We start from the raw sequence: 16078 nt of genomic DNA, 5'->3' as shown, positions 1-16078 counted from the left end.
ACAGGGACTCCACGTGGAAGATGCCTGTGAGATCTGCAGGATCCAGAAGCGGTATCAAATGCCTACTATCAATTTTTCATGCAGGCACCATTGGCAGGGAGGAGTTGGGGGCTCAATCTAATAGTGGGACAAAATGCCAAGAAATGCTGAGCTGGTGTTGGATGTAGTTGGGCGGGGGGGAGGGAGCCAGAAGATGAAGAAAAATGGGGGTGATGCCTTGAAAATTAGGGCACAAGAAGATGATCCTAGCAGCAGCATTCGGAACAGACTGGAGTAGAAGTGCTGTTGAGGCAACAAGGGAGGAATAAGGCTGTTGAAATGTGAGATGGTGAAGGTCTACAGTGTCTTGGCATAATCACCCAGGTTCAGAGGTCCCTGGAAGTATCCCATCACCAAACAGTATTTACTATAAGTACACCTCTGTTTTTTAAATTAAGCATTTTATGCTGCTCTGACAAAAAATAAAGAACCTGAGTATCATCCTTTGTGCAGCTACACTAATAAATTGCATCTGAAAGAAAAACAAATAAGTCAATGAAAAAGTGTGAGCTTGCAATTATTTTATTGTAATGGTCAAAGTACAGTGGAAACAAGAGAACTGAAGCTTTGAAAGAAAGAATAATCTATATTTGATCTAGTTGAGACTTCCTTTGTGTCAGCACTTTAAATACCACAGCAAAATGCTGACAATAATTATGTTAATATTACTATGAAAAATAGAATCCCCAAACTAACAGGCTTTCAAGGATTTTTATTTTTTTACCTGCTTCTCACTTTGGTGGCATGAGCTTCAGACACCAAAACCTGAGCTTTCTACCACAACCAGAAATGGCATATGTAAACTAATCTCTGAGCAACAAAGGAGATTGAATGAGGAGAAATAATAATTCTTAGTGCAAGAAAAATGCAATGGTTGTGGGTCAGAAGCATCTTGATAAAACTTGTGGTGTGGAAACAACTCTCTATTATGCAAAGGAACAACTTATGTAAGAACTATTTACAAGAAAGAGGTAACGACACTGCCCTGCGGGCTCTTGAAGTCGAGCCTAATTGCTGTTCTGCCACTTCAAGGTCCTGATGCCCCCCTCACTTCTAAACTATTTCTTGTGGTCCCACACTTCTTCGACACCCTACAATCCTCAGAAAACTTACTCTGTGTCACAGGTCCTGCTAATCCAACTCTACATCCAAGAGAGGAGCTCTCTATGCTTCCTAATTTGCTCCTCTTATTGCTTTCAATGGACCTCAGCCACTGCCTTGCTGCAATTAAGGGAGCCTGTGAAAATCCTCCCTGAGTCTAAGTCTTAGGCCAAAGCATGGGTAGGGGAAATGGAGAGGAACAAGGGACAGGAGGACAATGCAGCTGGTACTGAGTGCACAGTAGGCAGCATTATCAGTATAAAACCCCTTGGCATGTCCCAGCAGGCAGTCTCCAAATAATTGCAAGCCAAGACCAGAAATGCTGCCCATTTCCACATCATCAACCATTCTTTTCCTTGCCAGTGGCACTTGTGGTATATTTTCAGCGTTACAGTAAGTCGTGCTGGACTGTACTCATAATAAAAGGATTTTACTAACCTTATAAACTTTACTATCCCTTATGGAAAAAACAGAATTGTGGCTTTTGTTAAATAGCAACTTGTAAATTTCACTATTCATTACAAGGAACGAGCACTTGAGGTATTGTTAAGCAGCACCTTGTAAATTTCACTCTCCCGCGGAAAACAAAAGCAGGGTGGAGAGGTGCTGCCTAGTGGCAACTTGTAAATTTCATCCTCCACTGCAGGAAAATCAGCTCTGATTACACGACATCCTTCACGCAATGTGTCAAATACTTGTTTTATTCTACACCGAGGTGTATTGAGTTGGTTTTCCGGCAACAGAATGCAATTTACAAGTCGCTGCTTAACATTACCTCTCATTGTTGTCCCTTGTAACGGACTGAGAAATTTACAAGGTGTTTCTGAACAATACCAATCATTTTATTCCATAACGGAGGGCAAAACTGCTTAAAATGCTGCCCGTTGCTCTCGTGGTACGATGCACGATTTTGTGGGATTCCACATGGCCATTATTTTCTCTTCTTTAATACCTCCGTATGGTTTTCTTTCCTTTGAACATATAATCTGACAGATAGTTTATGTTTTTGTTGATATAATAAAGAGCCGGAGCACCAGCCGCTCTGGTATTTCCACTCAATGTAATTAATCAAAATTCAGAGCAAAGGAGCTTGAACTTCAAGCAATATTTTAAAATATAATAAAGTTCCTGTTTTTAAATACTAACTCCACAGAGTACAGACAAGTGGGATTAGGTAAAACTGGCATAGCAACTTAATGGAGAGCGCCTTGCTCTGAATGAGGAAGAGTGTACATCAATTTTTAAAATGCTAAAAAAGTCACTGTAATATTTCCATAAAATGTGGGCTATTAGGGGGGCATAAAATCAACAGAGGGAAAGGCTCTTTCAGTGCTAAAGAAGGTGAAGCACAGTGCAAAGAGGAAGAGAGAAAATAGTTGAGGGGCATCTTTATCTCATCATACAGAGCCCAAAACCAAAAGAGAAGAGTTTCCAGGTGTGTGTTCCCTCTGAAGGGATTCCTGAACCACAAATGTTCATTATGCCATAGAGCAACATTTAAATTAATAGAACAGCCACATAAATGGTGAACTGAAGCAACCAAACTATTTTCACTTAACCTTAGAAGGATGATAATTCATATTGCCAGAGATTAAAGGCCATTTCATTACTTCACGGTGCCACTCTGTCCTCACAGCGCTATATTTCTAACTGGTCAAGTAGATGTTTAATTTGCAGATGTCTCCTGAATACTGATTACCTGCATTCTGCAGACATCTGCAGAAAGCAAGCCACAAGTGCATATTTCAAAACTGCATATTTTTACATAACATCCGCTGGGGTCCATCGTTCTTGCATTCTTTTTTTAGAGTCACAACCTGATGCATTATTTCAATAAACAACACCAATTAGTCATATTCTCACAGACTGTCAACAAAGAATATTCTGCCATAGTAACACAGCTCCTGGCTAAGGATGTTACAAAAGACTAAGCATGAAATGCAAGGGACACCAACAGACTCAAAACACACCCTGCTCCGTTGGGGGAATTGCAGCATTTCTTCAAGTATAAGCAAGAATGCAGAAAAAAAAGCAATTAATTTCGAGAGACCGGAGAAATGGATGCATTGTGGGAGTACATTCTCATCTTCATCTGGGCATTGATGGTTTTGAAATAATAAGCTGTTAAAAATCACTCCATAAAAATGTAAATAATTCTTGTGAGGTAGAGGAGTAATATACAAAGTAATAAAGTCATATTATTCACCCACAGCATTGGGCAAAAAGAATGACAGGAATTGAAAGACACATAAATAAAGGATAATTTCCATACAAGCTGACAGAGGAGTACAATGGGAAGTGACGTGCACATGCAATCCCAGCGTGTTCAGACACACAAAGACAAATGCTACCTCCAGCTGGAGGTGTGCAGCTTCAGTGAAGCCAGAGTGGAAGATAGCAGAATCGGGCCCAAAGGCCACAGAAACGGTATGGGATAACCCCAAGCCTAACTGTGGTTGTAGGAGAGCTGAACTCTGGTTTAAAAACAAGGGATTCAGATAAAGGTTGCCCCAGTTACAGAGACCTGGATAAAACTTGCTGAACAAGCTGGTGCTCAGGAAACCGGCCAGTAGTTTCCCTGTCTCTCTGCAGCTCTTTTCTTGCTGAGCATAAAAGTTTCTCCAGTACCACTTGCAGGGATATTACTGGCCTCCGGTTAGCCATAGTGCAATCAATCATGGTTGCACTGAATATCCCGAGACGACTCGGGGAAACATATGGACGTGCTCAATGGAAATTTCACTCGTTTGAGCCATACAATCATGAGCATATTTTGAACAACAAGCAATAGGTTTTAAATGCCTAGCACCAAAGCATTTTAAAGCTGAAGAGGCCCGATCGATCCTGTAGACCTTACTAAACGAAAACTCGGACCGGCTTCAAACAGGAGCTTTTGTTTGCAGCAGTCTACAGAACAGGGACCAAGTATTGCAGGTCACGTGGAGAGGAAGCACAGTTGTAGAAGTTAAAAGAAAATATTAACTCAAGATATTTGCATCTTAAGAGCTGCTCTGCGACAAACTGGAAGTATAACCCTGGCCAAGACCTTAGTCTCTGCTTTTTGCTCTTCTGCAAAATGGACAAAAACAAAATTTAATTTGCAAGTGTCTTAAATACTATGCAGACGCATGTACATAAAGCAGTTTAAGATTCCTGTGCACACATATCTGAAGTCCAAAGTTATTACTGATGTTCTAGCTACCCGACAGTCAATAATCATAACGTAAAAATACAAGGAAATGGTCACATAAAAAAAGATGTTAAGCTTCCAGAAACAATTTCTGTTCTAGCCTACTTTATTTTTAAACACTGGATAGGAGTATTTCTTACATAATAACCCATATATTAAAAAATGCTATCGTATACTGCAGGGGTTCCCAAACTGGTACACATACCTGTGGAGGTACACAAGACATCTCTGGGGGGTGTACAGGACAAAGTGTGCAATGGTGGATTTAATTTTCATTATACTAATAACTGGCATTTAAGGGGCTAAAATATAAAACATATGCTGGTAGGGATACATGGGCAGCTGGTAAATCTGGAAGGGATGCACAATAAGAAAAGGTTTGGAAACTTCTGCTATGCTGTATCCCAGAAATGTATAAGTTTCCGATAAGCACACAAACGTAACCCATTTTTTGATCTGAAATAGTCTAACAGGACAGCTCTATTCTTCCATCAATATGAATTAGCTTGGTGGCTCTCTTCTGCAGACAAGCATTCTTTCACCATTCCTGATTTTTGACACACGTGGGCCCTTCTTCATAGAAAACATATTTCTATAAATACAGAAATTTTGCAAAGATTCTACAAGGATTGGGGCAGTTATATATTCTTAGGAGTCATCAGCTCATACAATTCAGGCAACAGATTCAGCAGTAGGTTTCACGTAGACAATATAGGAGGGCCACCACTACTGGAGCAGTTTTGTGAACTGACCCACAGCAAATCTGCAAAATTTAGACTAAGCTGGTTACCTGCTTTTCATCTAAATATTTTTCAGATGCAGTGTAAGCACTGTGGAAAAGCAAGAACAGATTTTAGTGACTGAGTCTGATAGGTCTGTCTAAGGACCTTGAGTAAAATTCAAAAACCACACATCTACAAGCAGCTTATGATACAATAATTAATTTACCAAGGCTGTAATAGAAGGAATAGCATCACATGACACCCACTACATGCTGGTATATCTGCTTTGAATTTGCGGTGGATCATTCTACACATAATTTTTTCTACTTTTCCACATTTTTCTATCAGATGGCTTTAAGTCACTTTACAGACTGCCTGCCAGTAGAGGAGGTACTTCAGATATCATTCCCTTCAGTACTTTACAGAAGAGAAACTAAAGCCTTTTCTATACGATTTATATCAAACAGGCAGTGCAACTGAACATGGTTTAATTGCAAGTTTAGCCACCACATTTTGTATGGTCTGCAGCATCTGGAATGGTGCTGAACCTGATCTGCCCTTAGTATACTTGCCATCAGGCTGTATTCAACACTGGTTTCATTGCACCTGATGCCTACAGCTAGTAATTTTTGCAGAACAGGCAGGGTTCAACGCTCAGGGAGGCTAAGTACCTCAAAGGTAGGCAAGTGGCAGAATTAACAACAGAAGGCAGATCTCTCACCTGTATTTTAAGCATGAGAAAATCCATCCCTCCATCCCACCTCAGAAGTGGTGCAAGCACCTACTCCGGATACCTTTAAGAAACGGTTGAATGCTTATCTTGCTGGGATGATCTGACCCCAGCTGACTTCCTGCCCCTTGGGCAGAGGGCTGGACCCGATGATCTCGCGAGGTCCCTTCCAGCCCTAACATCCATGAAATCTATGCAATCCTATACAGTATAATATGAAAGAGGCCTGCTCAAGATTTAACTATGATTTTCCCACTGTATTATTCAAACATCTGTGTAAGAGTATAAATCTTTTCTGACAGCACCTGGAAAATGACCAAATATGACAAAAGCTATGCTGAAGCAGACATAGGTCCTGGGACTGAGAACTCTCTCTCAGACCTTTGGACTTGTTCCCTAAGTGGAAATCAGCAGCAAAACACCAATTACTAACTCTTCTACTCTGCCAGTGAACTAAAGAGCTATATTCTACTGCAGCTTCTGAAAAGAAAACGCGTTCCTTTCTCAACATCTTTGCTTCTGTAGCATCACATCATGTCAAGGCATAGTGCAATAATTGTAATTTAATAATGTAGTCACACTGCCCAGTTAACAGCTGAAAGCAAGTGAAAACAAATGAGGCTTTTGCTCCAAACAAAATGACACGTTCTTCTATAGATGTCTAGTTGCCAGGTATATATACCTGATAACAAAATAGCTATTCATTTCTCTTTATGACCTTGAGAGTTGAGCACGAGAGACCAGGAACAGCAGCGACAGCAGAAAATTAATTCAACACTACACTTGTAGACATTTGAAAAAGAACTGGAAAATCAGGAATATCAAACCAAACACGTCATCCCTTCCTAAGCAGCTTTCCTAGATGAACTGTCTCAACATCCCTGAGTAAACCCCAACATGTTACTTTCCATTCGAGTTTCCCCCAAATTATTGCAAAAACAATATATTTTTTTAAAAACCTACCAAAACTACCATCCACCCAAAATGTTAGTGAAATGGAAATAAAAATAAGACTATTATTACAGGACCAATTATTCCCCTTGGTAGGAGTGGGGGACAAAGAGAAGGCAGTTTCATGACGCATTTGTCTGCCATGTTAAAACCTACTTACTCCCTAGCTGTAGAAGAGGTCTTCCCTGGAAAGGAGCATGGTTGCTGGTAGTTAGAGACGGGATCACTGAAACTGCTCTAGTCACTTTGACCAATGCTTTAAGGCCATGGCTGAGGTTGGGATTTTTCCTGGAAAAGACCTGGCTTCGGGGGCCTGCAAAGACTTTACATCAACTCTTTTCTAACTTACAAAATGTAATGTTGAGGGACAAGGAAGTGTCCAGCACCTCTTCCCTAACAGCCTTTTCGTTTGGGATTCAGGGCCTCAGTTGATAACACAGTCATAAGTTTTATGAGTTTGAAGATGTTAACACCCAACTAGGCATTACCTAAATCAGAAGCATTTCTTATGCCACAGAGGTAGTTAGTGAGGGAGGCTCTCTCCTTCATATTTGTTGCCCCTTGAAACCAGTGGCACTGCCTACCATGACTATTTGTCATTGTCAAATGAAAATTCACCTTAACGTACATATTTTCTGTTACAGCTAAAAAGCTAAAAAACCGTTCTCTAAGCAAATGTTACTGATGTAGAACTGAAATTCTAGGAGTCTGCCCATGAGATACGAAAAAGCAACCAGAAAACAAGTTCCAGTGACTTTTTTGCAACAGGGAGGTATAAAGAAAAGTGAGATATTGCAATCAAAAACTGACAAAAACTTTAAGCTCTTAGTATTTTCTCTGTATCAATTTGAACACCAAAACATTAATAATGGTATTCATACTAATCCTGCATCTATAGAAATTAGTCATAAGGAAACGATTCTGGATCTGCGTGTGCTTATGTAGTGTCACTTGCTATGTAAAATCAAACCTATTCAAGTAAATGCCTCATACCAGAAAAATACTGGCTTCCTAAACTTGTTAGAAATGTTATTGTTTACATAATTGTGCAGAAAGAAGCTGTATTTTGAAGAAATGATTTCTTCTTTCAGCAGGTTAATTATTATCTTTTCTGAAGCCAGTGTTCAGCTGCCAAAGATTCAGTAGCTCGTGTTAAACCATCTCATTTACTGTATATTAAGTTAGTCATCTAAATAGCTCTTGCTTCCTCCTATCCAAATGTCTTCATGATAATCTCAACTTTTTTCCTCCATTGAAATTTGATTTACAGGAAAATCTTGACAGGTAACACAATGCCAAATTTGATCACTTTTGAAACTAGTAATAAAATGTCATTGGAAACGGTTCATTAAAATTTGCATCTTTCCAGTTGGAGCCAATATCTGCACTGTGAAAGACACTTTTGAAGATAGTACGATCCAATTTATGTCACATCTTTGAATAAAATTCAGGTGTTAAAGATGCTTACAGCAATACATTGCAACGTTCACTAAAACTGAAAGCCTAGTAAGTCTCCTCCTTGGCTGATTTGGGAATTCAATAATTAGATTCAATAGCCAGGAGAGTAAAAAACATCTTTTCAAGCAATAATCTCTTTTGCTAATAGTCCCTGTTATGAACAACAAGAAGTTTTGGGTCCAGTTCTACAGCTAAATAAACCCACAGCTTCCAGCAAAACTTCTACGAATAAGGACTGCAAGATCCGGTCATTTTTTTCAAAACACTCTTCCTGAAAACTATATCCATTACAACACATTAGAAAGTCAAGGAAAAGGATAAGAAAAAATGATGCCACCATTATTATTTATTATTTGTGTTCCAGCAAAGTGAAGGACCCCATTGTGCAAGACTCTGTACAAAAATAGAGAAAATTCTGTCACTTCTCTCAAAATGTTTGCAGGATCTAACCCTACAAGCAGCTACAGACGGGCTTAGGTTTACTCATGTGATTAAAATCTCATTGACCTCACTGAGCACATGGATAACACTTAAGCATTCATGCAGGTTACTAAGGAGAGATGGCTTAAAAAGTCTTCTTTCCCATCTACATGATGGGAATATATAAATATTTTTTTTTACATATACAAGAAATCTCAGCTTTAAAAAACAAGTTTTTAACCACAAATGACTCAAAGCCTGCATCTGCAGTGATACTACAAGTCTTGCTGCCAGAATCTCAGAGGCTGATTCACAGTCAAGAGAAATCCTCCAAGCCTCCTGTGGGACTTTCTAAAGCCAAAAGGCTCCATTCTCTCAGGCAGTCATCAGAGGACGAGGTGGAGTTCAATGATTCAGTCCTTATTGGTTTATCAATACAGCATGTCCAAAAGCCTACCATGCAACTGCTTCAGCCAGCCAGAGCAATTAGACATCCAAGCAAAATGTGGAAGTCGTTCTCGTACAAATGACACCACAAAGTGTATCCATGGTTGCAGCATATAGACAACTCCGTAGGATCTGCACTGTATCTATCACTTCTCCATCGAGGAAAGCCAAAGTCTTTCTATGTGAAAAGAAGTCTGGCTCACATTTCTATTTCAAAATACTAGTAAGATTTCAGCTTCACCTTTATCAAAAAGAAGCAGCAGCTATTAAATGTGTTCTTGTACATTTTTTTTAAAGAATATGGGGCACATTTTATACAATGAAGGGAGTGCTCACCATTTTCCCACTTCTATCAGTTTGCCTACTAAAAGCTAACCCAGCACTAACATGTCATCATGAAAGCATCCAGACATGCCATTTCCTCTATTAAAATCAATCTGCATTATGTTTCATTACCTTGGTTTTGCTAATGTAAAATACTTATGTAGTTAAGAGTGTTGCTGATGATGGTGATAATCATTTTTCACCGAATTTATCTCAAGGGACCATGCAGAAGTGCAGAATGCCAAGAGTGAACAATTCCCTTATTACACCCGCAGTCTCAGTTTCAGCATTTAAAGGTGTACAGGGGGAAAAAAACTTGCTGGGAGCAGCTACTCCAGTTCCCCAATAGATCACACACACATGCATATATGCACACACGGACACATATACAAATACAGCACTTCGATAGAGTTTTATAAATATTTGCAAAAGTAGAAGAACAGGATCTGCACACATGAGATGCAAATACCACCCTACACAGCACCTACAGATGCAGCAACCTCCCCAGCACATACCCCAGTGCCAGGACCATAACTCCAGTCCTTTGGAGGTGGAACCCTGTAAGCCAACTGTTCTCAACCCGGGCCCTGAGTTACAGCCTCCTGGCTCCCAACCAGGATGCCTATCAGACTCAGCAGACTTGGAATCTGCAAGGTATTCCTCTGAAGAGCCCCAAGGTATTCCCCACACAGATGCAGTGATTCCTACAAAACGTAGTGCGATTTTCCAGCACTCAGAGAACAGGATGTCACGTGGCAGATACCTATGCAGAACCTGGCCTACCTGTGTCTGGCATACCTCTCAAGGCCCCAGGTATATCTAAGTAAATTGGGACCAAGTTGCATCCCATTCCCTGGAGACACAGGAACTGTCCCTGCGTGTCAGCTTTCTGCATGTGCTTTTCACCTCCCTTTCTAGGACAGATCTTTTAACTCATCATTATATTTTGATGTCCAGGTTTCCAGCTTTGGAAAAAAATCCTGTCACAAGGGAGGGGGCTAAGCAGTCATTACTCCCTAGTTATTAACCTGGCTATTGAAACCAAGTGATTGTGAGGGGTTTACTTGGAAAACTACTGTGCTGCCATTCCTGTTGGGTTAACCTCCCAGGCCCCTTTTGATTCAACTCTGTAGCAAACAGCACGCTATGGGCAGACCCAGAGGCATGCACAACATTTTCAAAGAAATAATGCAGGTCTTCCCCAGTTCTCCACATACGGTTCAATCCCTCTTTGGCTAGGGACAAAAACTAGTATATATGATCAGAAACCAGTTCAGATCTGTAAGCCAACACAAGTTCAGTTCATATAAACTACTTTCAAACTGGCAAAAACTGGTTTCAAATGAACCTGGATGGATGTCGCATTAGACTTAACTCATTTAAGTTAAATCAGTTTATTGAACTTCTGTCCCAGATCCCCTTCAGATTCAAGTTAACTCACAGTCCTCCAGCATCCCAGGATGCTTTGCACCACCCCCACAACCCCCCATCACAGGGTTGGCCCAAGCTGTCTGCTCCAGCTGAGCAAGCAGGCGTGCTCTAGTGTCCCCCGACTTCTGGCCCGGGCCACTGCAGGCATGTGGCTGTGTTTCCAGATTCAGAAGTGAATGTCTGTTCACTTGCTTATTGGTTCAATTTACACAGCTTAGACTAACCTATGAAGATTGAATTGATTCACCTTGGGCTTTTTGGCTGTCTGTATTAAGCTTTTGGGTCTCCACATTATTTACCAAACCAGGTACAGTTACAGTAAGACATCAGTAAGAAAGACGTCTTGCAAGACAGCACAGGTGCATGCAAGCTTTGTTCCTCCGTGGTAGAGTCCTAAGAACTTCAACACACCTCAATCAAATGGTGAGTGGCTATGCCAAAACAGCATAGTATCAAAAGCCTAAACTAAAGTGTGGAGAAGGGAAGAAATGCTAAGGAGTCCTGACCATACATACTACACTGCTGGGTTACCCTCTCGATACAGAGAAAGAAGCATTCCCTAAGCAAAATAGCCAGAGTCAGCGAGAGTTAAGCTTTGCTGGAGTCCATGGATTTTCATTACTGACTAACAGTATAAGTCCCTACACTCCTCAGGTTCTGAAAATATTATTGAGGGGAAAAAAAATCGGTAAATCAATAGATTACACCAGCGATTCATTTGGCCCTTTATTTTAGAAAGCTGCTTAATCAATCTTGAGGGCAAAAGCTATGTCTTCAGAAATGGAGACCTTCGTAGTTATTGATGAAAAACACAGTGCTCTACATGAACCCCCTATACATGGCCCTACTGATGCCATTGACCATTTTCTGCATGGGATACTGCTTCCGCACATACGACAGGTGCTCTTCTGGTCTCCTGGAATACAGCACGCATCTCCTCGCACCCTAGGGTCCTTCTATTTTCTGTGGTACTCCAGTGCTGTTCCTTGGGCAGATTATAGAGAGGATGGAGATAGCCCTTCCCTGTGGCTGCAGGGGACAGGAGTATGAACAACAGCCTCAAGCTGCAGCAGAGGAAATTTAGGTTGGAGATTAGGAGGAACTTTCTGACTCTGCATGTGGTCAGGCATTGGAACAAGCTCCCTAAATAAGTTGTGCAATCTCCATCCTTGGAAACTTTCAAAAGCAAGTTAGACACTTGGCAGGGATGATTCTGCCTTGAGCTGGGATCTGGATTAGACGACCTTATGAGGTCCCTTCCAGTCCTACTTTCTGATGATACCTATGGTTAATCAGTCAGAAGAAAGCCTGTCTCAGTATCTTATTGTTTTACTGCTGCCCATGCCCAGTGTATGGGTACAACCTTTCACATAAAATCAAAAGTGATTGCCAGGTACCTAGTATGGGTTGAGCTACTGTCTTCTCCATTTTCCCTTTAAAGGGATGAACCCCCCTACTTCCATGGCACTTTCAGCATCTGAAATGCTCATTCTTATCAGTTTTAGAAAGCTTTTCATCATCAACTGCATTAACTAATTAATTTGACATTAACTAATTAATCTGCTGACCAAAGAGGGAGAGAATGGCGCTGGGAAATGATTAGTTTGGAGGTTAAATTAATTAAAAATACTACAGTGGTGACAGGGTTTAATCTCACACTTCTCACAAGAGCATGGAATCGCTCACAGCTGCAGCAATTTGCGATAAATCCGTGGAGAGATTCCTTGATGGGAGCAGAATTAATTTGTGTCACCCTTAAGAATATATGTGCTCACTCACCAGTGCCTACATTAAACAACATTAGAAATGTAAGAATTCAACAAAAGCAAGGGAATCTATCATTTGAACTAGTATCTGGCATGTATTTTCCAACGTCAAGACAAAATGATGTGCACTAGTTAGGTGTTCAAGAGACTACAGCTATGTCTTGGTTTAGAAGATTTATTTATTACATTCTGTATATAACTCAGAATACACTGGCTTACATCATTTTTAGTCCATCTTTCATTTCTTTTTTAAAATTGTATATTTTTATCAGAATAGCTTTTGATGAAACAGCAAGTGACTTAAATAAGACAATGAAGTTTCAATGCTTCAGGAAGAAGGGAAGGGAAGGGAAGGGAGAATGAAAGAATGAACGAATAAACTCTCTCTATAATACTCAGTCTCAGGTACAGATGCAGAACCAGTCTACACCAGAGCTATTCCCAGGTCCTTGACTCATCCAGAAACATGCAAGCCTGAAGGCTTTCATTAGTACCAAAGTACACTGAAGCATATCCCAACGCATAGAAAAAGTACTCACTCCAGACTATTTGTGAGCTATGTACCTGAATCTTCTTTGAATATCTGGTAAATGAGAGTCATTCAGTGGTTAGCTTTCTGATTAGTAGAGTTACTCTCACATTAACAAAGAAGCTTTCCTTCAGACAGGAGTTCACTCACATTGATGGACACATTTAATCTAAGATAGGCCCTCATAACCTATGGGTCATTGCTGAGGCAGAGGTAGGACACATTTTAAAGTCTCAAAAATAAGGGACTGCCAGACCTCAGCTGCCTGGCTTTTTCTGCAATACTGCACTATGTGCTAGTTCCAGCTCTCCATGCACATGAGAAGAAATCACCCTGAAGCCATCCTTCCCATCACCAGGGCTGGGGAGGGTAGGTTGGCCCACAGGGAGTTGTCTCCCCACCTGAATTCTGCATGCTTCCCCGCAGCATAGACCTCCAAGGAGGGAGGCAAGAGCAGCATTCGCCCCCAAGGTCTTGCAGGCTAGAATGCATGTGGAACGGTATACTGAGGAACGATACTCAGACAGAGGCAGACAATAAAGCAGGTGTTTCTTATGAGCCTCTTATACCTCTGCCTTCCCTGTACCTCTGCTTAGACTAACCGGCCACTTCTAGCTTTTGTTAGGCCAGTCTTCCCAAAGCAGAAGCTCGGTACACAGGAACCAGATCCTCAGCTCCACTGGAAGGTCACTTACAAGTCGTGGGAAATATATTTAAGCCCACTGGCCTGCTTGGGCAGTCTCAACCATGATGCCTATGAACATGCAAACAGGGGGATGTGCCTTCAGCCGCTTGATAAATACCAAATATGATGGGAAAGATCTGGAGACCAGCTGCAGCTGTAACATGAAATGCTAATGCTGTACCCACAGCTAGACGCAAACTGAAGTCAGGAGATTTCATCTCTCCACCAAGCTACCCCACGACAGCTCACAGATTATTGCTGGTCAGGGCTAGTGGCATTAAGACATAGGTGGTGAAGCTTTTCTGGGGGTCTTCCATAACCCTCAATGTCCCCCCAGTGCTAGCTCTAAATAACCAGAAAGCCCTCTAGGAATAGGGAGGGGGGGTGGCTACTGGATTCCCACATGAATCCAGCAGCAGACAAATGCCACAAGTGGGGAGGGAGGAGATGATGGGTGCAATCCCCTGGGCTGGCTTATGAGCCATAAGAAGGCATTTCATTTCTTCTGCATTCACCAACTGGCTCTAACTCAAAGCCTGTTTTGTGGACATACAGAGGTGAGTTTCCTCCTAACCAAGGCCCTCCAGCATTCGCGCACAAAGGCAGCTTTGCATGGGAGGGGTGGGGGGTTTAAATAACTTGTGTAATTGGGCAGTCCTTAGTAATACAAGGCTGTTTTAAGAAAGAAGCCAGTATCTGACGCATAGGGTGACTGGGTTGTCCCCCTGCAATCCGGAATTGGGACTGCAGGTCATGAAAAGGCATATGCCAACTGGCTTTGAATTAGCTTCCTAGGATATTGCTCATGTCCTAGCTGTGATGACATGGGCTTCAGCAGGATCTACACAAGTCTGCCCTGGGCAAATACCCGGCGCCAAGTCTGAGCTGTAAAATGAAGATGGTGCTTTGTCTTGCTATCAGGCTTTCACAGCAAGGGCTTTCCCTTACCTGCAGATACAGCACCTAGCACAACAAGGCTCAACTTCAGCAGGGCCCTCTGGGGGTACTGTAAGACAAAAACAACACCAAGAAGAAGGTACAAGATGAATCAATATGCAGGGGCATGGCGAAACATGCGTAAAACGTTAAGGTCTATTCATTGAAAAATTATGAACCATAGCGTTCAACCAGTCCAGCACCACAGCTAAATTAAATTATTGATTTGCATCAAGATTTCCCCCCCTCCCCTCCTTGCCAACATTTCTAGAATTTTTATATTACTATATACTACAGCTTCTAGTGAAGATGAATTCTGTTATAAATCCTGCATGTCTGCTGAGCTATATCATTCTTCAATTAACTATCTTGAAACCTGCGTTTGGAGCATATGAAAGGCATTCAATTTTCCAATATTATCTCCTCTTAAATCAATACCTAAATTTTTAAGATGCAGTTTACATTCTTCTTCAGCATGTACACCCAGAAACATGCTGCAGAGTCCCTTATTGCTGAGGTCACAAGGGATCTCAGAAGCAAGTAATCTGATTTTAAGAGTTGCTTCAGAAGAGATGGTCAGCACACATACAGCTGAGGAACTTGACATTTATTCAAATATCTGACTAAATCAATGACTTAAACATTAAATAAAATGTGATACAATCGATGATTTCTGAATAAAATTAATTTTTTGGTTATGGAGTCTCTCTATTCTTTAGTTATAATTAGGATCTTCTGCTTTCAGCAAGTCATTTAAAGATGCTTTATTGATCATCTTTGACATTTCCATAGATTGATTGGCTAACTGTGCATGACAAATTAGCACCTATTAGTGAAATGAAAGCTGAAGGAAGTCAGTGCCTCTGGAAACTAGACCCACATATACTTTTGTTCACACACATACACAAGTGTGGACACAGGATGCTTTCACACCACTGTAACAGCACGGGGACACGCCAGATGTAGCTCTACATGGATTTAACTAACTGGGTACTAATGCAGAGTTACTCTGAAGAAAAATGAGTAAAACTGCCCCACCACAAGTTACACCAGTGTAAATGCTGTGTGTCCACTTCTACGCAGGGTAACCACCTGCTCGGTGGAAAGTTAGTGATGAAACACATAACAGCACCCATGCAGCAGCTACCTCAGCAGTCTTGGCTGTCTGTCCTTTCCAGACGCTGGTATAATTTACATCAGTGTTAACCTGTAATGTGTCCAGATCCAGGGCAAGCAAGGGAGAGAACAATGATGAGCACAACACTAATTTTTTGTCTCCTGTAATTTATGAACTATATAACTGCTCATAATATAAAGATTGCCTTTTGTATATCCACAGAAAACCCACA

The 16078-nt window shown here is 41.2% G+C and overlaps 1 protein-coding gene across 17 annotated transcripts in view; it reads right to left on the bottom strand.

Moving 5' to 3' along the window:
* The window catches only part of FHIT (fragile histidine triad), a 762024-nt gene that overhangs the window by 612509 nt on the left and 133437 nt on the right, over positions 1–16078 (bottom strand). For 3 of the 17 annotated variants that reach the window (XM_019536725.1, XM_019536730.1, XM_019536731.1), the window contains exon 1: positions 14662–14799. The exons of 11 other annotated variants lie outside the window; for them this stretch is intronic. The gene's annotated coding sequence lies outside the window, so the exon portion shown is untranslated. Of the gene's footprint in view, positions 1–3491; positions 4050–14661; positions 14800–16078 lie in introns of those variants that run through there. 3 more of the 17 variants (XM_019536727.1, XM_019536732.1, XM_019536735.1) reach the window with 2 other exon arrangements.

Source organism: Crocodylus porosus, unplaced genomic scaffold (assembly GCF_001723895.1).
Source record: "Crocodylus porosus isolate Cpor-Errol unplaced genomic scaffold, CroPor_comp1, whole genome shotgun sequence".
NCBI classification, from domain to species: Eukaryota; Metazoa; Chordata; order Crocodylia; family Crocodylidae; genus Crocodylus; species Crocodylus porosus.
This window is presented reverse-complemented; position numbering and strand designations above follow the sequence as displayed.